At 35.4% G+C, this 22,896-nt stretch overlaps 1 protein-coding gene and 1 pseudogene across 1 annotated transcript in view; one reads left to right on the top strand and one right to left on the bottom strand.

Moving 5' to 3' along the window:
• The window catches only part of Cnbd1 (cyclic nucleotide binding domain containing 1), a gene marked incomplete at its 3' end in the record, with an annotated part of 439,441 nt that overhangs the window by 307,623 nt on the left and 108,922 nt on the right, over positions 1-22,896 (bottom strand). The gene's annotated exons all lie outside the window — the stretch shown is intronic.
• On the top strand, positions 12,324-14,027 carry LOC111813132 (annotated as a pseudogene).

The following is a 22,896-nucleotide window of genomic DNA, read 5'->3' as shown; positions in this document are numbered from 1 at the left end:
TCTCTCTCTCTCTCTCTCTCTCTCTCTCTCTCTCTCTCTCTCTCTCTCTGTCTCTCTCTAGAAAGAGAGGTAGCGACAGGTAACTGGGGTGAACTAGTCTGCCTGGAAGACTCCAGGTACATCAAGAGGAGGTGACCAGGTGGAAATATATTACAATTTCATAGTTTAAATGCACATTCCCTATTTAATATCTGCTTAGCTGTACAATAGTATTGCTTGTTCTTATGGTCTAAAATACAAACTCATTAGACACAAGTTTGTCAATTGCTAAATCTCACTACCCATTATTACTGTTCCTAATTAAAGTATTGTAAATACAAAACTGTAACTACCTTAACCACGTGATCTCTCTTGGGTAATATATTGGTAGGTGCTTAGGTAAAAACTGAACCAAAGCTCTACACCAAAAGTCAGAGGACAGTGCTATAAAAAACAACAAAGAGAAGGAGCAAAATGTACTCTCAGTACCCAAGCTCACCCAGAACAAAAGCAGGAGACACTAGCATAAAAGAAATTGGAAGTCATACACCTGAAATCTCTGAAATAATAGAGTCTGAAGTAAAGAAACAGCTGCAGAAAGGTATAAAGGAAATCAGATCAGAAATAATCTCTGAAGTAAAAAAAGAAAAAAGAAATGACAACTATAATGAAAGAATTACTAAGTGTCTCTAAAGAAGAAACTGAGAAAAAATATAGGAGAATAGAAAAGTGATGGAAACCTTGAATGAATATACAGAAAAGAAATAGAATGCATGAAGCAGATTCAAAGAAATATTCAAGAGATTAAAAACAATTAAAAGTTGACAAAACCATCTGAATGAAAATGAAGATAGACTTTCAGACCTTGAAGACACTGGTGCGGGTGCAGCTAGTGAAAATTTGTCAAAGCCAAATCCTGGAAACAAACAAAATGCACAACATCTGAGGAATGGATGAAAAAGATGTGGTAGTTTTATACAATGGAGTATTACTCAGCTATAAAAAAAACCTCAAAGCCTTTGCAGCTAAGTGGATGCAACTTGAGATTATACTTATGAGTGAAATAAAGTAGACCTACATGTATATCATATTGTCTGCTTAGTGTAAGACCTCAAAAAAACAAAAGAAATAAAAACTGAAAGATATGATAAATGCAGTTGCATGGAAAGTAACAGAACTTAAGGATTTAACAATGAAGAAAGACAAAGGAGAAAATATATAAAATAAGGTAGGGGCAAAACCAGACCTGCATATATACAAGATGCTAAGGCAATTGTCCTAAGAATCAACATCAGTTTTTTGAAACTAGCAGTTAATGGGTACAAGTCATACCTTGACTAACTCTCTATGCTCATATCTGTGAACTAAGCAGCTACATTGAGAACAGCAATGTGTAATACTAAAGCCATGCTTGAAATACCTGTCATCTTGGTCTTCCAAATATGTACCATTTATAATGTCATATTAATTATTGCTATACTGTCTTTAAAGTAAATTTTTATGAAAAGTAATAAAAGAACATGAGAGACAAGAACAAAAATTTAAATTTTCTTGAAAGTATGTGGTAATATTCAATCATATGTCCCATATTTTATGACTAGATCTGTGAATCTGAGCAATAGGTTTGACAATAAATATAGATGCTATATCAATCTTTGTTAATCAGCTATTCTTGTTTTGAAAATCTGTAACATATATTGTTATATGTTACCCTGATTCTATGCTTGCTTTTGTCTTGCTTGGTCTTGCTTTTATTCTTCATAATAAAAGAAAATTATATAACAATAAATAAATAAAATCACTAGTTTGGGGCTGAGGAGATAGCTCAGTGATCTAAGAGCCTGCCAAGCAAGTGCCAGGGCCCAGGTTCGATCCCTGGTACCCCATGCCATACTGGTCCCAGAATGACAGGTAGGCCTTGCCAGTCACTGAATCTGGACGTGGTGGTGGATGCCTGTAATGTCAGCACTAAGGAGGCTGAGACAAAAGTATCACTAGGAGTCTGAACTGTGTAGAGAGAACTTGTACCAAAATAAATAAATAACTAATAAATAAAATGGCCATTTTATTTGTTTCAGGCAAATTTAAGGATATAATTTAGAGAAATATCAAATTATTGCCGTAAGCATGTTACTGTGTTCAGTCCGTTGGATTCCTCAATCTGCCTATGAGCATCTCATCCCCAGGGTGAATATACTTTTACACACATCATCCTCAGCAAAATCACACAGAAAAGGGCTTTCAATGGAGTCATGAACATTAGTATGACATTCTTCCTACTATAAGGAGCATAATTTGAGGAAAGACCATAAATCTTTATATTTAAGGAAGTGAATTTGAAGTTTATCTGTGTAGTTAATAGTTGCATGACACTGAGAACTCTAGTTTCATTCACCTTTCAGAGGATGATAGTAATATGCCTTCAGAGGTATTACTGTAGGATTTCAAAGATACCTTATTTGAAAATGCCTGGCCCCACAGTACTATTCTTGTTCTAACAGCATACCTTCATGCCTACCTTCTTTCAGATTGGTGTAGCAAATTTTGTGACTTACGCAAGAAAGATAAGTTGTTTTAAATTTCGAGTTCTGTCTATCTAGTAAAATATTTAAATGTATCTAGCAATCATTTTTCAACTTGGTATTAAAGGTACTTACTGGGGCCTGGGAGATGGCTCAGTGGAATAAGCATTTCCCTGGTAAGCGCAAGGGCCTGAGTTCAAGCCCTGGTTCCGCAAAAAAATAAATAAATAAATAAATGTACTTACTTTTCATTGGACATATTTAGTAACAGTACAGTTCAAGCAGGAAAGATGATTTCACTACTGATGTTAGTAAGAATTTGTTAGAGAAAGTTCAAACGTCAACTTGTAGGTTTAATAAATGTAATACCAGAATAAACAAGGTGTAACCCAGATTATCTAAAGCTTTGGACAGCCTTTGAAGCACAAAACTTTCACTAATAGTATGGCGTCTTACTTAAAATCATATGAGATTATACCTCAGTAGATCTCCTATGTCTCTTCTCACCACAGGAAAATAAAACTTTTCTGTTCACAGCTGCTTGCCATATGTTATATTGCAAGGCTGAGATGTAGCTCAGTAACAGACAGCAATTGTCCGTGTTCAAGCCCTGGGTTCCATCCTTAGCACCACAAACCAAATAGAAAAGTTTTGTTAACAATGACGAAGTAATCATTCATATGATACATTTTATAGTCAATCTATAAGAAAAATATGAACACGCCACTGATATGCACACATTGTTGCCCATTTGGTACTGTCAGTTTGTTTATTTATTTATTTATTTATTTATTTATTTACTTTGGCAGATCCAGGGATTGAACTCAGGCCCTCATGCTTGCCAGGCCAGTGCTTATTCTACTGAGCCATCTCCCCAGCCCTACTGTCATTTTGTATAAATTTTTTCATATAAATATTGATACATCATATATATGTTAACCTTTGAATAGGTACATTGGTAAATATTAAATTTAATGAATGCTTATTTGAATAACAGTACATTTATGTACATTTTCTTTACACTTTTATTCATGCCAACTTTAAGTTTGGATCAATTTCTCAACCCTGACACTACTGATATTTGAGCTAGGAACAGCTTTTTATAAATCAGCTTCCCCATGCATGCACATTAGGTGGCTAATCTGCATTTAGCCTCTATCCGACAAACACCATGGAGATTGTTACCTTAGTGTGACAATAAAAAAGTGTATCTAAGCATTACAAAGATCAAAAGGGGGTGCAAATAATTCCCAGCTGAGATCACAGATTTAAAACAATGAATCCAATGTTAACCTTTGATAGGCAAATTTATTCATAAGAATGTTAAAATCTAGAATGTCTGTAATTCAAGTTAGTTCAAACATGTAAGAAATTTAGCTCTCATTTCACAGTTAATTATCCATGTGCTTTTTTTTGTCTCTAAACCATATGAATAATGCATTAAACTATAAGAGAAAATAATGCACTTCTGCAGAAGCATTTCCTGACAGTCAGAAAACTTATTGAATTTCAATTATAAAAGTAATTTGAAAGAAAAAAAGATAGCTAAACTATACCTACTAAAAAATCAGTAGCATAATTAAGAAAATGGCCAACCTTTCTGCAACCACTGACCTCATCAACAAATTAGACAAGACTTCCCCACGTGCATATGCTCTTAGAGAAGCCATTCTTCAATGTTCACTTTCTAGAACTTCACATTTGGTAAATGCAAACCACAATGAGCATGTCCTATGACATACTAGATGGCCTCTAAAGAATCTACCTACAAGATTTCATGCATAGTGTAATATCTTATGCTTTCTTAAAAATGTTTATAAGTATCTATTTAACAAAGTTCCCAGAGACTCCTTAGCTCTTACATTCCAATTAATCTGTTTTCCCCCTTCAAGAACAAATCATCCCAGGAACAATTATTTTTAGTGTCAGTTTTCTCAGTTTTTCTTCCAATATCGTTTATCTTGTCTAGGGTTTCAATTAATCTTTAGTAAAAACACTGTGAGCTTCATGTTTGTTTTTCAAATAAAGAATATGTCCTGGAACAAACTGACAATCTCTAGTATAATAGTTCAGAAAACAAACAAGAAAATACAATCTTTCAACAATTTTTTCTTCAATCAAAATCTTGCTTTGCTATTAAGTGAAAAAATGTCATAGAGCATTTTTATAACTTTTTTATTATACAGGAGAGGGTAGGTTAAAATTTACACAAGTTTTTTGTTTATTAAAGTATCACATTTTGGGGCAGGTGAGATAGCTGAGTGGACTGAGCTCCTGCTTAGGCAAGTGCAGGGACAAGAGTTCAATCCCCTGCACCACATGCTGCGCTGGCACTGATCCCAGCCATGCAGAGGTGGCCACCAAGATCAGGTGTGGTGGCACCGTCTATAATCCCAGTGCTGGGGAGGCTGGAAGTAAGAGTATCACTACGAGTCCCAGCTGAGTCAATGATCGGCGCTGCATAGTAAGACTGTGTACCAAATACATTAAAAAACAACAATTATCACATTTTGAAGTAGGATAGAAGAAATAAAATTGGTAAAAAGAGAGACAAGAAAAATTGTAACTTTAAAATTGCACTGTAAAGGACTACAACTTTGAGATACAAAATTATTTAAGGTTATCTATCTCCATATCTTTAATTCTATGTTTTTCTTCTAGACCCATTACCCTTAAATTCCTTAAAAGTACTATAAGTCTGTAAATTAACCTAGTTCACGAGGGAAAGGGCATCAAACTGACTTTAAGATAGAGAAACAGATTCAAAAGTTTCAAAGAATATTTTTACACAAAACATTTTAGGTCTTCCATCTCTAAAAAATATAACAGATTGGGTCTTTTCCTGCTAAGTGGGCTTTCACCTCAAATGAACCAATGTCATTCCCCTAAAAACTGAGCTGCAGCTTTCAATAGATTCAGATACACCAAAGATTTTCATACATACCTCCAAATCACATAAATATTCCCACTCCAGCCATATGTTCCTCTCTTTTGAGCACCTCTGTCTCTTGAGAGTATAATTCTTTCCGCCCAATAAACCCTTCTATTCCTCACACTGACATACCCTTTGATTCTTTTTGTGGTGAGCGTCAAGAATCCACTCTGCTGAGTGGAGGTTCCTACCACCAACTGGGGGAACTCCTCAGTCCTGATCCAGTGGTAACCTCAGAAAATACTCCATTCCTTGTTCCCCAAGAAAAACATAAAAATTGGATCTTTTTTAACAATAACATACAAGACAATATAGAATTTTCAACATTTAAAAGACAACCAAAGTAGACAAGTGAGAAAAGCCTGCAGAGTGGACAAAAAGTAGCAAACCAAATAAATTTGCTGCCTTTCTCCTCAAGAAACTGACAATTTATAAGCTGCATAAGGCAAGAAACTGTGAAATGAAGCAGGAAATACAGCTTACAAGGATAAAATCTAAGCAGTGTTTCCTGCAATTTAGTTCTGGGAGGATACAGAATTTGGGACAGCTAGAAAAGGAGGAAACACTGGTAAGCATTCCAGACTTCAACTGACAACATGAGCTATGCATTAAGGACAGAACAGCTGAAAACAGCCCTTAAAAGATAGTTTCTAGGCATGAATTCTCCAAACATGATTGCAGTAGGTGATCTGTTCCCATTTTCTCAGCCAGTAAAGAAGTAACTCTTCTCCAGAGAAATATTCTATTACCCAGACTCTCTGAAGTGTTTCACACTCAATGTCCAGTTTATAAATAAGCATTGTAAGGCATGCCAATAGAGCACACCAAATAGTTAAAACTTGAGAAAAAAGAAGTAGGAACAAAATTAGAAGCATATCTACAGGAAATCCAGAAATTAAAGGTCTATGTGTGAAATTCAAAGAAATATTTTCCATGTGTTCAAAAAAATACATGACAACATAATAAATTTTGTCATAGTAGTGAATTTTATAAAAAAGTAAAGAAAGCATTTCATAGGAAGGCAAACATGATAACAGAAAAGAGAACCCAAGATAAGGATTTAACAACAGATTTGACACAAGACAGAGTGTGCACGATTAGAAGATAAACCAGTGTCAGAGGATAGCTGGAATAGACAAAATTATGAAAAAGAGAAATTAGCCTCAGAAACACATGGGTCATCTTCCAGAGGTCTAACACATGTATTGTAAGTACCAGAGAGGTAGCAGGTGGAGAAAGAAACAGTACTTCAGTTTGTATGATTTCTCCTAAAACTAATTAAAGACAACAAGCCATAATTGCCTTGTGTGTTATTACCCACAGTACCAAGAACTATTGCAGGATGAAAGTTCCCAAATTCAAAGAAAAGGATTTCACTAGAGGGTGTTCCCCTCAAATGGAAAAATAAAGCTGTTATCTTTGTTGACTATATTTGGAAAAAAGAAAAAAAATGAGAAGAAAGAAGTGGAACAGCAGCAGCCACTACTATCTGAAGACAGTCCAACAACATCTACTTGCCGTGGTTTTAGTACAGGAAAGAGGAGTAAGATGCAGGGGAAAGGAAAAAGAAGCTCAGAAGACAAGACCTGTTAGACTGTGGAACGACTTCCTCAATGTCGTTTAACAAAATCATTTCAGACAAGAATGTGTGAGCCAGTGAGATGCAAAGGTAAAATAAACAAACATGCTTAAGATAAGTACACACTGAGAAAGCTTGTTATCAGCAGACCTGGGCTATAAATAACTAGGAGACGCTCTTCCTGCAGAAGACAAATGATCCCATGTTAAGGTCCACAAACAGCAAATATCTGAACGAATTTAAATAAATATTGACTACAAGATAGGTGTAAAATGCAGAGGTGTAGGTGTAAAATACAGAGAGAATTAAATTAAATCGCAGGAAAAGTACAGCACACAAAGGGGCTTAAGGACTTTAGATCATGTCAGTTTTCTGGAATTAAAAAAAGACTATTTTATTATAAACTTTAATAAGTTAAGAATGTATTTAATAGTTTCTGGGGAAATATGAAAATACAGCTTTCCAGATTATGGTCAGGGAAAAAAGCAAGAAGAGGGTAGAGGAACTGTAAAAGGCAGTTCAAATGGAACACCCATAGTTACAGAGCTATTTCAAACTAAGTCATAAATTAATAAGCAGAATAAATACCACAATTAAAAAGACAATTACAAGACTGAATTAAGATTCCAAGTTTGTTCAAAATGTGAATAAATAAATTCTTTTTCTTTTTTACGACAAATCATCTCTGGCAATATAAACAGGATATTTTGCTTTGTATCCAAACAAAGCATTTTTGGCAATATAAATGGAATATTTTGTTTGTAAGTAAAGATGCATGAAGGTTGCCTGGTAAAACAAAGAACTACAGGTTCCTCAAATAAGCTTCTGGAATATGTTGGCGCAAGCCCATTCTCTCCTAATTGCTACTTTTGGCTAACACCAATTCAATTTTGTTTCCTCTGGAGTTTGTTTGTTTGTTTGTTTGTTTGTTTGTTTGTTTGTTTGCATCAAGCTAACTCCCAAATGACTTCTGCTTTTCTTCACAGATTTTTAGCTGTGGCAAAACACTTCACTCAGCAGGGACTTAGAAGAAGGGATACATCTGACTGGTCAACACTGAGGGTTCTGACTTGTACATTAAGACACATGGAGATATGTATGATAAAATAAACCCCAATATTTGAAAACTAGCTTTTATAGGATCACTTCTTCAGAAAAGACTTCTAATGATAAACTACATAAAGGTTACAATTAAAGAAAGTAATTATTGTGCAAAATCATCAGGGAAAAAGCAGAAAATGGTATTTAACTCCTGATTTTTAACATTGTTCCATGTGTTTACACCTGAAAATAGTACACTACAAAAAAAAATAAATAAAACTTAGTAAACAAGAGTAACATACTTGAGAAACATAAAGTAGAATCTCTGAAGAGAATACCTAAAAATTATTAGGAAAACCTGAAAGTTCATGTAGAACTTAATAACCTATTGTAGTAACCTTGAACTGATGTGTTTTTGTTTTTGTTTTGTTTATTTTTGTTTTGTTTTGTTTTGTTTCTTTTTCTGGTGCAACCAGGGATTGAACTCAGGTCTCTAAACCAATTTTTTTTAAAAAGCAAGAAAATTAATGCTCTATATTTCAAATTTGTTGAGGTTTCTTGTTTTCAAAGTAGTGTGTATACATAAAATTCTAAATACTTCATGTAAATGCCAAATTTGGATCATTTTTAATCCCTGTAAAAATAAGTAACATAATCATGCAGACTGAAATGTTAATTTACTAGGATTAGTTTTTGCTTTATTCCTTATTTAAAGTATCCATGGGCAAATTAACTTTTATAGTCATTTCATGTGCATTTGAACAGCATTCTATTAGGGAAAAGGATTGCTAAATCAGGTAACTCAAATCTTACCTACATATTGGAAAATTTACTGACCAGTATAATTATTTTTAAAATTTGAACATAACAACCCAGGAGAAATATTTGAACATTATTTTGGAATATGCAGGAAAAAAATAAAGATGTCATCTACAAATTTTTTCAGTGATATCGTGTTTCTCATTTCACTGCAGTACATCAAGGGACCAAGTTTTATATGCTTTAGAGAAAATTAAAACCAACTGGGAAACCATCTATTCATGTGATGAAATCACACTGGTAGGGAAACAAAAGTATCAGTCAATGGGAGGAAGCGAGAGTAACACTAAGAAAGGGCACAGCTCACGCTTCAGTTGCTAAAATGCAGCATGAGTTCTCAAAAGATATTTTCTACATCCAGACAATGCAAACTGTAAACTCTAAACCCCAATACAAAGGCATGTGTCAGTCAAAACCATAGAAAAAGAGTTTATGAGGTTCTTAAAGTTCGATCCCTAGCCTTCAATGAGATGAATATTTCTGCATTCTCTACAGTACAAAAAAGATGAAAATAAGTGGAGTATTAGTTATTGTATAGCTTTCAATTAGGTACTAGGATTAAGAAAATCGTAATGCTCCATAGCTCTCACTTACATTAAAAGGTGATTAAGGAGTGAAACATTTATGGCAAGAGAGAAAGAGATCTTGATTTATTCTTGATTTGTAGAAAAATGCTTCTAGAAAATGCTTCATGTTTTGAAACATTATTACCTTCCCAAAAAGGATCAGCTGGAACTAAGGTAAAGGGTGAAGGGACAAAGATGTCCTTGAAAGAGGACAATCTCCTCTGATTAAGAGTAATAGAATGAAAATAGTCCACTGGGATCCATATGAAATTAAGAGAAAATAGACGTGTACAACATCTCGCCATCTTGCCTTTAACTTGCACCTCTACAATGACGGTTGAGAGATCTATTGACAAATAGCCTGAATATTCTTGCTAGCAGGACTAAATAGATGTGTTTCCTCCTGCTCCTAGGTCCCTGAACTTTCCTTAGAGCATTTACTTAAGAAAAATTCCAATCATAAATTTTATACCTGCCCCATGAGAAATTGATAATCTATGTCATGTTTTAAAAACCAATGTTAGGGCTGGCCAGATAGCTCAGTGGATTAAAGTGCTTGCTTAGGTAGACACAGGGGCTAAGGATTCAATCTGCAGCTGGCCGTGCTTGCCCCACCCCCAGGGTCCACTGAGATGGTGATTGAGACTGAGCATCGTGGTGCGCACCTATAATCCCAGCACTTGAGAGGCTATAAATAGAATCTCTATGAGTCCGATCTACAGAATGAGACCCTGTAGACCCAGTAGACCCTGTAGACCCTGTTCTAGATACATAAAAAAAGAAAAACCAATGTTCTTTTCAATTACTTGATCTCTTTGAGTTAAAATCATCAAGAAAAATAAAATCCCCATTTCTCATTTCTCTTCCATAGACACAAGGTAGCAAACACTAGTGGACAAATTACATAGATCCTCACTCTTAATAGCCTCCAGTACCCTTCTACAAGTAGAATTCAGTTCTTATTAGAATAGTCTTAATTATAATCTGTCTTGTCTGTTTAACATGTCTGGAGCAGAATTTTTAGTGCTGTGGTCCTATTCAATCCCCAGGCTAAAAGAAATGCATATGTGTCCCTGAATGAACTGGAAAACACAGTTTTTAAAATGATAATATTGAAATGAACACTTTGTCATTTTTGACTTGAGCACAGCAGTAAATACTTTATCATACAGCACCCCTACAATGCTCTGACTCAGAGAAACATGAAGTAATTATTTCAAAGTTTGCTTCTTGTTACCATAAAGTGTAACTCTGCTGATCTGGGAGTTCCTTTTTCAATATTTAAAAGTAGTAAAAAATTTTTAATCTCTCAACAAGTATCTTTACATGAATTAAATCATGCAAAACACTATTATATTTTACAATCTATCTTGAGTTTGAGTTGTCTTACAGAATTTCTGTAATGCCTGTCCAAATGAAACAAATTATTTTAGTTTATCACTACCCATAGTTTAAAGAAACTTTAGTTTTGTTTTAAAGTATTAAAGTTCAACAATGAAGTCTTGAATTTCAAAAGGCTTAGTTCTGAAAACCATATGAATTACATGAAGCAGACTTGTTTGAATAACATAGAAGATAATTCATCATATTGTTTGAATTAAAACTGGTATGGTCTTAGTTTTAGTTCTCATCCATTTACGTAGCATATTGTTTTCCTCAGAAGCAGTAAGTAGGTAGCATATCCATCCTATGAACAAGATTCTGAACTGCATGTGCTCTAAATGAAAAACGTCATCATTAAGTTGTGCATTTTAGGTTCCTATTTAAATTGACCTATGCAAATACAAAGGAAAAGAACATGCATTAGTGTGTACATTATTACACTAACAGTTACAGTTTATGGATCACTTACTATGTGCAAAACAATAATAGAGTTTATATATATAATTTGTCGTGTATAATTCTAATGTTTTCTTCAATTGTTGACCTATTATTTGACTCATTTCTTGTTCTACCCCTATTCTCTGAGCTGAATCGTTCCACATGGTTCAACCTTTCAGAGGCAGTAACCTCCACACTATTCCTTGGTGGTTTTCTCCCTCTCGTCGTACATCCCCTGTGATCCAACCCTCTGTGAACACTTCTAAAAGGTGAACCTAGTTCATGGGCTCTGGAACTCACTCAGAATTCACTTTGTTGTTATCATAGTACAATAACAAATGTAATTTCATAGTCTGCAAATTTTGATATTTAGGCATTATAAAATCAGAAATTACTCAATCCTCTTTTATCTACTAATTATTTCTCTTTTTAAAAATGTGAGACAAATATTTTTACTAGCATATATTTTTTGTACATGATAACTATATCTGCCATGGAGAATTAGTACTATAGATAGTTCATCTTTATATTTTTTATTTCCCCCTTTTCCCATCTCTCCTGTGGTTGGGGTCTCTTCCTGTCTGTGAGATAAACTTTTTAAAAATGTTTAAAAATATGAAGACCTGCAGGGTAGAATATTCCCTAAATGTTTTTCAACCTAATCCTTTCATTCTACACAACACAATATTGTGAGGGATGTGTTTGACATTATTTTTTATATTTTCACTGTTGAAATGTCCCTTTTATTTTCAAATGTTCAGACAGATGTCGACTCCTTCCAAAATGAAAACTTGTGATATATTTTCTTAAAAAGACCAAGGGCACCACATGGTTAGAATAGAAAAATCAAATGGGTTATTACTGGGCAATTACTGAGTTCTTACTAGGAGATTCCCAGGAAATTGAAGCAGGGAGAAGAAAACATACCAGACCATCCTGTGATGTAGAAAACACCCTGCCTTCCATTAAGCTGGAATGTTCAGCAGAGGAGGAATGTGATCTGATCAATACTGTGAAAGGACCAGCTGGACTGTGAATACTATGTTAAGAATAATCCATAGGAGATGAAAGGTACAAAGAAAGTGGAACCGTTAGAAGTAAACCAGAAAAGAGAAATGGTGGATCTGATCAGATCAGTGTCAATAGATATGATGAAAAGTGATTGGGTTGGATTGGATTCCACACACAATTTTTTCTGAAGGTTGTCCATGTAGGAATTCCTGTTGGACCAGTTATCATGTATAAAATAAAGAGCCCAGAACTTGGAACTTAGAAAATTTATGTATAGGTTTCCCTTAAAATAGATGAAGTTTTAGAGCAGAGCAAAATTAAAAGGCACATACCAGAGATACTCTTGTCTCAATCCATATTCCATAAATAACATCAACAAATGACAAAATCTAGAGATCTCTACAATTACTCCCAAATAGTAAGATAAATAAATTTAGGAGTATCTTCTTTTCCCTCTTCTTACAAAACACACTAAGAAATAACTATGGGAACAATTATTAAAATAAAATACTAGAAAGTAAATCAGACTTCTTAGAAAAGTGAAAGTTCCATTGATATTCACTAAATTAAGAGAAATGGAGACTCTTGACATGTTCCGTGTCAGGAATGGGAGATGCTTCCACAAATAAATTCAACTGAACTCCAGATGAAAACATTATAAAGAAAGCACCAGAAAGAGCCTCTCATGAGTTCTTTGAAAGAAATATTAAAAAAAAAAAAAAAAAAAAAACACTTCTTTAAAATGGCCTGCTTGAGGCCTACTTGATTGACAATCAAGAATAGGAATGTGTTCAAACCGTGAAAGCATCCAAAGATGGTCCTTGGTCAGCCGTGAGACCCTACCCCACCTTTTAATCCTTCCTCTGATATTGAGGTTTTGCACAAAGTTGTAACAGAAAAAGGTGTGGATGAAGCAACCATCATTAACATTCTGATGAAGAGAAACAATGCCCAGCATCAACAGTTCAAAGCAGCCTACCTCCAAGAAAAAGGGAAGCCACTGGATGAAGCTCTGAAGAAAGCCTTCACAAGTCATCTAGAAGAAGTAATTTTAGCTCTGCTAAAAACTCCCACTCAGTTTGCCATAGATGAGCTCCGGGCTGCTATTAAGGGTCTCAGAACTGACGAAGACACCCTCATTGAAATTTTGGCATCAAGAAAGAATAGAGAAATTAATAGAATCTACAGAGATGAACTGAAAAGAGATTTGGCCAAAGACATCACCACAGACACATCCGGAGATTTCCGGAAAGCTCTGCTTTCTCTCTACAAGGATGACCACTGTGAGGATTTTGGTGTGAATGAAAACTTGGTGGATACAGATGCCAGGGCCCAATATGAAGCCAGAGAAAGGAGAAAGGGGACAGACACGAATGTGTTCAACACCATTCTGGCCTCCCGCTGATACTCCATCTTTGTAGAGTGTTTCAGAGATACACCAAGTACAGTGAGCATGACATGAGCAAGGCTTTGGACCTGGAACTGAAGGGTGACATTGAGAGATGCCTCACAGCCACCGTGAAATGTGCCACAAGCACACCTGCTTTCTGTGCTGAGAAGCTTCATGAGGCAATGAAGGGCGCTGGAACTTGTCATAAGGCCTGATCAGGATCACGGTCTCTCTTTTGGAAATCAACATGAATGACATCGAAGTGTACCATCAGAAGACATATGGGAGCTCTCTGTGCCAAGCCATTCTAAGAAAAACCAAGGGAGATTATGAAAAACTTCTGGTGGCTCTTTGTGGAGGAAACTAAACATTCCTTTGAAGCCCTCAAGAATTCTTAACAGAAGACTTCTGAACCAGTTTTTCATTCTGGCACATCAGCTTAACTAGGAAGTTTGGTTGAGCAGGTCTGCAGTGTAACTATCTGCTTTCTGAAAAATAATATAGCCTATAAATCTTTTTTTATATCACAACTCTGTATAATGGAGATAAGTTTGTTTTTAAAATATGTTTTTGGAAATGATAAGATCCCATATACAAGTTATTTTATTGCCTGAGGAAGATGCTTACATAGCTGAAAATAAAAATGATGTGACAAAAAAAGAAAACATGAAGTAGCTTAGAGGGTGAAACAAATTAAGGTATTATAATCAAAAACTAAAACTTTTCATAACTGAATTTTTCCTTTTCTCTCCACAATTCAGACTATAGGAAAAAAATGAAATATAACTAATTAATTAGCAAAGTCTTCATTTGTAGCACAATGGAAAAACAACTGGACTCATACACAATGTTACATGACCAAAAATTAAAACATAACAAAACAAAACAAAAAGTTCTATCAGAACATAAAAATACTATCTTAACTGATCTTCCAACACACAAGCAAGAGGAAAAGAACTATGTAAAAGCATATTGACATAGTGGAAAGATGAATGTCCTCTTCCATAAAATAAAATAAAGAAATGTAAATGTAAAAAAGAACCTAATCATGGAGAAAACATAACACAAGAAACAAGTAAAGAGTCCCAGTTATTTAGTTAGTGTAAACTAAAAATTGGACTGTATTAAAAAAAAGAATAAGATGGAGAGATGCAGAACTAAGCCACCAAATTAACTACCAACTTAGTACATCTGAAGAAATAAAATAGAAAGATGAACAGAACAGACATGAAAGTTGAATAGGCCCGACCAAATAGCTCAGCAGATTAAAGCACCTGCAAGCAGAAGCAGGGGCCATGGGTTCAATCCCCGGGCCTGCTGTGCTGGCCCCACCCCAGAGGAGCACTGAGATAGCAATTGAGACTGGGCGTGGTGGGGCATACCTATAATCCCAGCTCTTGGGGTTGTAAACAGGCAGGTGGATCACTACGAGTCCGATCTAGTAGTGAGACCCTGAACAAGCTGGAGACCCTTCTTTAAAATACAAAAACAAATAAATAAAATAAAATAAGACTCTTTATCTCTCCTTCCCCTCCCCAGAATGAGTGAACCCTAAGGAAGAAATCAGCCAGAAGCCAAGAGAAAAAGGGGGGAAAAGACCCGAACAAAGTTTGGAATCAGTGACAGATAGCTAGCATAAGCACTGATCAACTCCATAGGAAACAGATGAGAGACTAACAAAATCTCTGGAAGAAAAGCAGAACAAGTATGTTGCCACAACCAGAAAGAAAGTCTAGATTACTAGATCAAAGACACTCAAGTGTACTTTTTTGACTATGGTCCACTGAAATGGGGTCATGCTCAGCTCTTAAATGAGAAAGAACAGATATAAAAACTAGTGAACAAAAGTGAAATGAAGCCTTGAATGGCATGCCTCCACAAGCCTCATTCACTGTTTCTTCCAAAATCCAAATTTAATTAAGAATAAAGTTCAAAGAGTTTTTATTTCAATGACATGAAGACTTTATTAGAAAATAAGAGAGTTCTTGTGATTAATAATGACTGAAACCAACATAGACAGTGGGCATAAAGACAGGGATGGAGTAAGAAAAATGTTTTCCACATTATAGAAGATTCAGCAAGTCATGTTCCATAAAAGGGTAGCTGTACAGAGGTGGATAGCAGGAAACTTTTAGAATTCAAGATAAGACAAGATTCATTGTTAGATATTAATTAATGGACTGCAAAATATGGCAGAAAGGGTTAAAATGAGACGACACAGTCTCCCCTGACTGCCCTGTTTTGTCACTGAGCAGTCCTAAAAATACACACTTCCAACTCACTCAAAGCACTAGAGTACTATAAAAAAATTCAAGAGTGCATTCAGGGCTGTACACCAGATCCTCATTATTTGCAAATTTTTTATTGTTTTTAAAAAATCTATTGGTTTGCAACACATAAAGAGTATATTTATTGTGGGTGTTGATACATGAATGCATTATATCTTAGTTAAGGTGCCTATTCACTAAAATTTACTAGTAAGCCAAAAACTCAGTACTCAAGATGTTTTCACACTGTGCACACCTGCGGAGAGCAGTGGAAGTTAGTTGTCTAGTGCAGCAAACCGTGAAAAAAAAAACTGACTTCTGCCTTCTTTTACAGCTCTCAGATTAAAAATAAGTGCTCTTTTGGAGTGCCTGTTTAGTGCCATGCTTTCTGTATTTTTGTATTCTTTTGGTGATTTCACTGTTTGAAATAGTTCTCATGAAAAGGACTGGAAGGCTGTCTCACATTCCTGCAAAGAAGAAAGCTGTGATGCAGATAACTGAACATACACATGCTGTAGAAGACAGTTTTTGATTAGACATGAACTACAGTGCTGATGGCTTTAAGTGTAAATGTAATGAATCCAAAAATATCAGTTAATTAAAGAGTGGCCAAAGAGAAATGCACATAAAACAAGGTTATATACTGACCACAAGATGAAAGTGTTGGGCCAAATCACAAAAGACCTATCCTGCATTTCGAAATCTCTTGGAATGACAGTCCATGTTGGCAGTGACTTTTCAGGCCACAACCAACAGAAACAAGACTCTCCTGCATTTACTCCGTGATATATTTGCTTCTATGTTGAAATTTGAGTGTGTGGGAAAGGATTTTTGAATGCACTCTAAATTCATCTGCAGTATTTGAAGAAAATGATTGTATCATGCCTGAACATTAAATTCTTATATCTCCATTTGCCCTTCAGCTGTCACTAATGGAAGGAGCTGTAGAAATGGAGATGCAATAAGGTAAAGTAAACAAAACTTTACCACCAGAAACAATTAGAACCTAATAGAAAAGTATTGATCCTTAAGTTTAATGGAGAAGTGTGACTCAAGGAGTTAAGTAGCACAGAGGTGTTAACCTTCTTCTTTGTGATTACATAGGGACCTCAAGGATATTGCGGAAAATATCTGTTATTCACTAGTGTGCAAACCCCACCCCATTGGAGCCAGGGAGCTAGGAACTGCCTCCTTTCTTTACTGGTTTCACTTCAGGAAAATAGTCTCAGATATGATACTTCTCTGATCCTTGTCTCCCAGACAAATAGGTCTCACTGGTGACTATTTAGTTTTCTTCAAAATAGACAAAGATTAAAATAGCAAAAGAAAGAATGGTAAATATTTTGACAAACGATCACAGGTCCAAGACACTGCTAGAAGATAACTGCCTCCTAGTGTAAAGGAAGCCTGAAGCACAAGATAAAAGCATCAATGGTGTCCAAGAAGCTTGACTTAGACAACTTATTTCATATGAATTTATTTTAGAGTATGTGTTCTGAAAATCCTTTCTAAAACTTTCTCATTAAAGTAAATAATCTCCTCTATGTATAGCAATGTTATCCTCAAAAAGAAAATAAAACATGTTTGCTAGCTCTCAATTAGCTAGTCTACATTAAAGTTACCAAGTTAACTTCTGCTCTAAGGATATTTCAGCCACAATTTTGATACTGTTTTAATATTTTTCTCCCCCATTACAATGTTGATGATAGTGGAAGACAAGAAAGTGAATCCGAGTCTTTAGAATGGAAGCCTGGAGAGCTGTCTTGTCCCTTTCACCCTGTGAGGATGTAGTGACAACACAACATCTCTAAATAAAAAATCAGATCCTCATCAGAAATGAATTTAGCAATACTTTGATTTGGGACTATGCAATATCCAGAGCTGAACCTAATTTCTGTTGTTTACAAATCACTCAATCTGTGTTGTTTTGTTTTGTTTTAGCAACCCCCCAAAAAGTAAGAGAAGACAAACTTGTTAAAAGTCTAAACTCATTGTGTTTTCATGGTATCAACTGTTTGACACGTATTATTCTGCTTAATGTCGTCTCCCAGTACATTTTCATAACTAATTACTTATCATAGAGCCGTACTTTCTACCCAAAGGTAGAAAATAAGTTTTAAAAATTAAAAACAAAAGGCATAAAACTTTATAAATATTAAATCTACTACTATAGTGTTTCAAGGTACAAATAATTCATGCATAAATATTAAACAGCAATGTGGAGAATGTTTTGGAAATTCTATTGAAAACATTTATTAGTTTTATAATCTACCTTTGCATTAACTTGTGCTCGGTAGAATTTTTAATGTTATTGATGTTTGTTGCAATTAATCAATGTGTTTATTGTACTGTAGACCATTCTCAGGATTAAGAAAAATGCTTTGTAAGAACCCAAGATATTTCTACTCAGAGTTCATAATCCTGGTGAGACATAAGAAAGAAATATAGCACAGACTCACAAATGCAGACCTGTATAACTAGTCACCCGAATTACAAATTACAGTCAATAAAACAGACAGGGTGGGAGAAAATAGCCTTAGGAAATTTCTAGAAATCCTTCCCAACTATAAAACAAAAGACAGAGACAGTTGATCCTATAGGAAATAGAAGCCAAATTGTCAGGTGGAAATCAATCTGAGGCCTCCTCAAGGAAACAAAACAAATGAAATTAGACTGAGATTATGGGTACAGATTATGGAAGACATTAATAGCAATAGAAGTTTAGACTTATTGAGCAATAACTTGGAGGCCAATAGGGGTTTTTGACAAGAAAAATACTTCTAGTTCTGTTCACCTCCAATTCATCTTTCACACACATGCGATTTAACATCTGATCCTAAGCAAAGTAATGAAGTAATTTAAGAGTCTACTTCAGTTAACTCTAGACTTTCTAGCACATTTTTCCGACCTTCCAACTCTCTGGTCTGCTTCAATCATTCCGTGTGCTGTGTTACACACACCCCACACCCAGACACATACACAGTGATGCTGGCCAGGAGCCCTGCCTTGTGCACTTCCAACAACAGCATGCCTTCATATGCATCCTTGTGTTTTTCTGCGGTGTACAGTATTCCCCATTAAACTTTGTTTTGTACCAGGAATCAAACTCAGAGTCTTGCGTTTGTCAGGCAGGTGCTTGTGCCACTGAGCAGCATCCCCAGCCCTCTCACTAAATCTCTGTGTCTATGAAAATTAGTCCTCGTACTTCCAGCTCTATCTGAATTCCCTACTGTATAAATTTCATCCTGAAGCAGGGTTACAGATAAAAAATATTGGATACTTTCAAGAGTCAGAAAAACTATGGGTTATGAACCAAATCCAGCCCCACTGTCCATTTTTATAACTAACTATAATTTTATTTATTTTTTTCCTAGCACTAGCAGTCTATAAGTTACCTAGATCAAATGAACAGGAATGCAACAGATCCAACTCTGAGGCCAGCATCTGCAGACTTGCTCAACTCTGCTCTTCAAAAGCCTAATTATAGTTTTAAAGAGATTACATTCACAGCTGCTTGATTTAGAGGCCCAGTCTCACAAACAACAAAAGCCTCTGACACCAAGGTCAAAACAATAAAAACAAAGTTTAATAAACTGTAGATCAACGCATAGAAGATTACATGGAAGAAAAGCAAAGAGGACACACCATTAGATCTACAGAGGATCAACTCCTCAAATCCAGTGCTCGGGAATCCCACACATGGTTTTCATAGTTCCAATGGAGAAGGGTCCAGGCAGTATCCTTTCTGCTGGTGAGACTCTTCAATACCCCTACCTGTGAGATCTCTTAAAGAACAGTCGAAACGAAAAGTGGCAGCGTCTGCACTGTGTGCCTTACCAGAGACAGGGAGTTTGTAGCCCTCAGGAACTGACATAGTGCCAAAGGGAACAAACATCAGTGTCTTCTGGATAATAAGACAATGTCCTTGAGAGTTTCTGCTCACGTCAAAGCGTTGTGCTAGGAATCCCGACATCTAATCTTCAGAGCAAAGCCATAGCACAGTTATGAACAGGGAAGAGCTTTCTGCATTTAATTTTACCTCTCAGTAGTTCTGTGGAGCATATCCTCCTCCTTTTATTTTCTATGGATGTTCGCATGATAATGCCAAGCTAAGTAGTTGCAATGAATTACTTAAAATCCTAATGTCTAAGAGCATGGTGACTGCTGGCCTATAGCTGATGTCTCTAGAACAGAATTTACCATACTGCTTCACAAACATTTTGTATGCTTGCTTTTCTTGTCACCCATTAAGTTAGGTACTATGTTTTTTACAATGATTCACAAATTCCCTTTGGAATTGAGCCTTGCCCAGTTCTTCAAATATGTTTTGTTCCACTTGTATCCCTACCTCCTTTCCAGTACTTAAATTCTCTAAAAGCATTCTCTCCCATTAAAATATATCAACAATTATTAAATCAATGAAAATTAAATCTAAAAGGCAACTCTACTACCCACCCATGAGAAAGCCTAAAGCTAAAGAGATAGCTCATCCAGAGTGGTCATAAAGATCTGGTGCAGTCTCCCACTTATGTCAAATTACGATGAAAGTTAGTACACGTGTTTTAGAAACCATTGTGCTAGTTCTCAGGAAGTGAGATATTACATATCATACATTATGACTCAAAAATCTGATTTCTGTGTATTTGCCTAAAAGAAACACAAACAGATGTATGAAATTGTGCATAAATACCCATAGAAGCTATTCACATTAGTCAGGAACTGGAAACCACTCAAGTGACCGATACTTGGTTAGTGAATACACAAATCATAGTGTGTCTACACTGTAGTTTGTAACACTACACACACTAGTGTGGGACACTACTCAGCACTAAAGGAACAAAGATGTGTGCAACATGAAAAACATTTTATTTAAATATTTATCCTAATATTTATTAGGATAATTGTAAATTAAGCACAAAACACAAACTTCATTCTTCAGAGTTCTCTTTAAATTTTATAAAGGTGAAGGTCTGAGGACAGAAAGTAGATCAGTGATTGTATTGAAGATGACTTTTGTGTGTGTGTGTGGAACAGGGAATTGAACTCAGGCCCTTGTGCTTGCCAGGGAAGCGCACACTCCACTGAGCCATCTCCCTGGCTCCCCTGATGACTACTGAAGAAACACAAATGTCTTTTTAAGAATAATGGAAATATTTTATCTCTTGATAGTAGTAATAGTTATACAATTGTGTTCAACTGCTAAAACCTATCAAAGTAGAAACTTTAAAGCAGGGAATTTTTTTTGAGGGGGGGGACCAGGGACTCAACTCAGGACCCTGGGATTTCCAGGCAAGCACTTATTCTACTAAGCTATCTCCCCAGCACCCCTTTTTTAAAAGGGATTTTATTTTATATAACTTATAGCTCAATAAATCTTTGTTTTTATTTTTTACTGTTTCATTTTATTTTAAAAAGTTAAATGAGGGCCAGCCAAATAGCTCAGTGAATTAAAGCACCTACAAGCAGGCAAAAAGGCCAGGGGTTCAATCCCCAGGCCTGCCATGCTGGCCCCATCCAGGAAGCACACCAAGATGGCAATTGAAACTGAGTGTGGTGGTGCGCACCTATAATCCCAGCACTTGGGAGGCTGTAAACAGGAGAAGCACTCTGAGTCCAAGCCAGTAGTGAGACCTTGAACACCCTGTAGACCCTTCCCTAAAATACAAAAATAAAATAAATAAATAAATAAATAAAGTAAAAAGAAAACAAAAGCAAGAACAAATAGCAAATCAAAGACACAAACAGAATAACATACAACAATACATATGATAAGATTCTGAAAACAAGAATAAATTAACAATCATTGCTATATTACGTATTTTTACTAACAAATCTATTGCTGAGATTAACAGATATAGTTATCCAAGATTGAACGAATAATTGAGCATTAACACGTGCTTTCAATAAGTCTTAATTTTTTTCTCTTCCTTTTTACTTTTTTATTTTTTAGTCTATTTTAAGAAAGTATAATAATAATTGATATGACATTAGGAACAGGACACCTTTAGCAGAGCAAGATGAGAGGTATTCAACCATGGTTTTTGTATTGCACATGGCTGTCTTTGATGTAGCTGCTCAGATTGCAGATATTAGCATATAGAATAAGTCAAAGTGAAAATTGTAAACATTTACTGCTGTTCTGAAAAAATGATGGAAATTAGCAGTACAATCATCACAGCAATCGTGTAGATATACTTGCATGATTTTCCCTTCCTTTTTTCCTATCTTTTCTTCTTACACTCATCTTCTATGCTTATTCTTTGTGTTTACTTTCTTTCAATTTTACTATATCTATTATACCTTTCAGATTTTATTTATTCTTTCAGGTTCTTACACTAGGGAGATACTACAATATTTACAAATGTGAGCTTGATTTATTTCACTTATGAGTATAGCTTCTAGTTGCATCCATTTACCTATAAAGGCCTCAAGTTTGTCTTCATAGCTGAATAATACTCCATTATATAAAAATACCACATCTTTTTTATCAATTCCTCAGGTGATGGGTATTTTGGTTGTTTCTAAGATTTTACAATGACAAATTGTGGTACTATAAACATGGTTTCATAAATATCACTGTGGTGTGATGTTTTCAATTCTTTTGAAAAAATACCCAGAGAGGGAATATCTGGGTTAAATGTGTCCTCCAATCCTAATTTTTGAGGAGTCTCCACACTGATGTCCATAGCAGTTATACCATTCTATAGTCTCACCAACAGCCCTTTTCCCCTACCACCTCTCCAGAATTTGTTATTAGTTTTTTGCTTTATGCCAGCCATTCTTTCTGGGATGAGATGGTATCTCAATGTTGTTTTAATTTGCATTTCTCAAATGACCAGTGCTGTGGAACATTTTTTCATGTATTTATTTGCCAATTGTATTTCTTTCTCTGAGAAATGTGTATTCACCTCAGGTGACAAATTTTAGACTGGGTCTTTGAATTTTAGAGGCCTTATTTTTTTTAGTTCT

The sequence above is a fragment of the Octodon degus genome, unplaced genomic scaffold, assembly GCF_000260255.1.
Source record: "Octodon degus isolate 3935 unplaced genomic scaffold, OctDeg1.0 scaffold00165, whole genome shotgun sequence".
NCBI classification, from domain to species: Eukaryota; Metazoa; Chordata; class Mammalia; order Rodentia; family Octodontidae; genus Octodon; species Octodon degus.
This window is presented reverse-complemented; position numbering and strand designations above follow the sequence as displayed.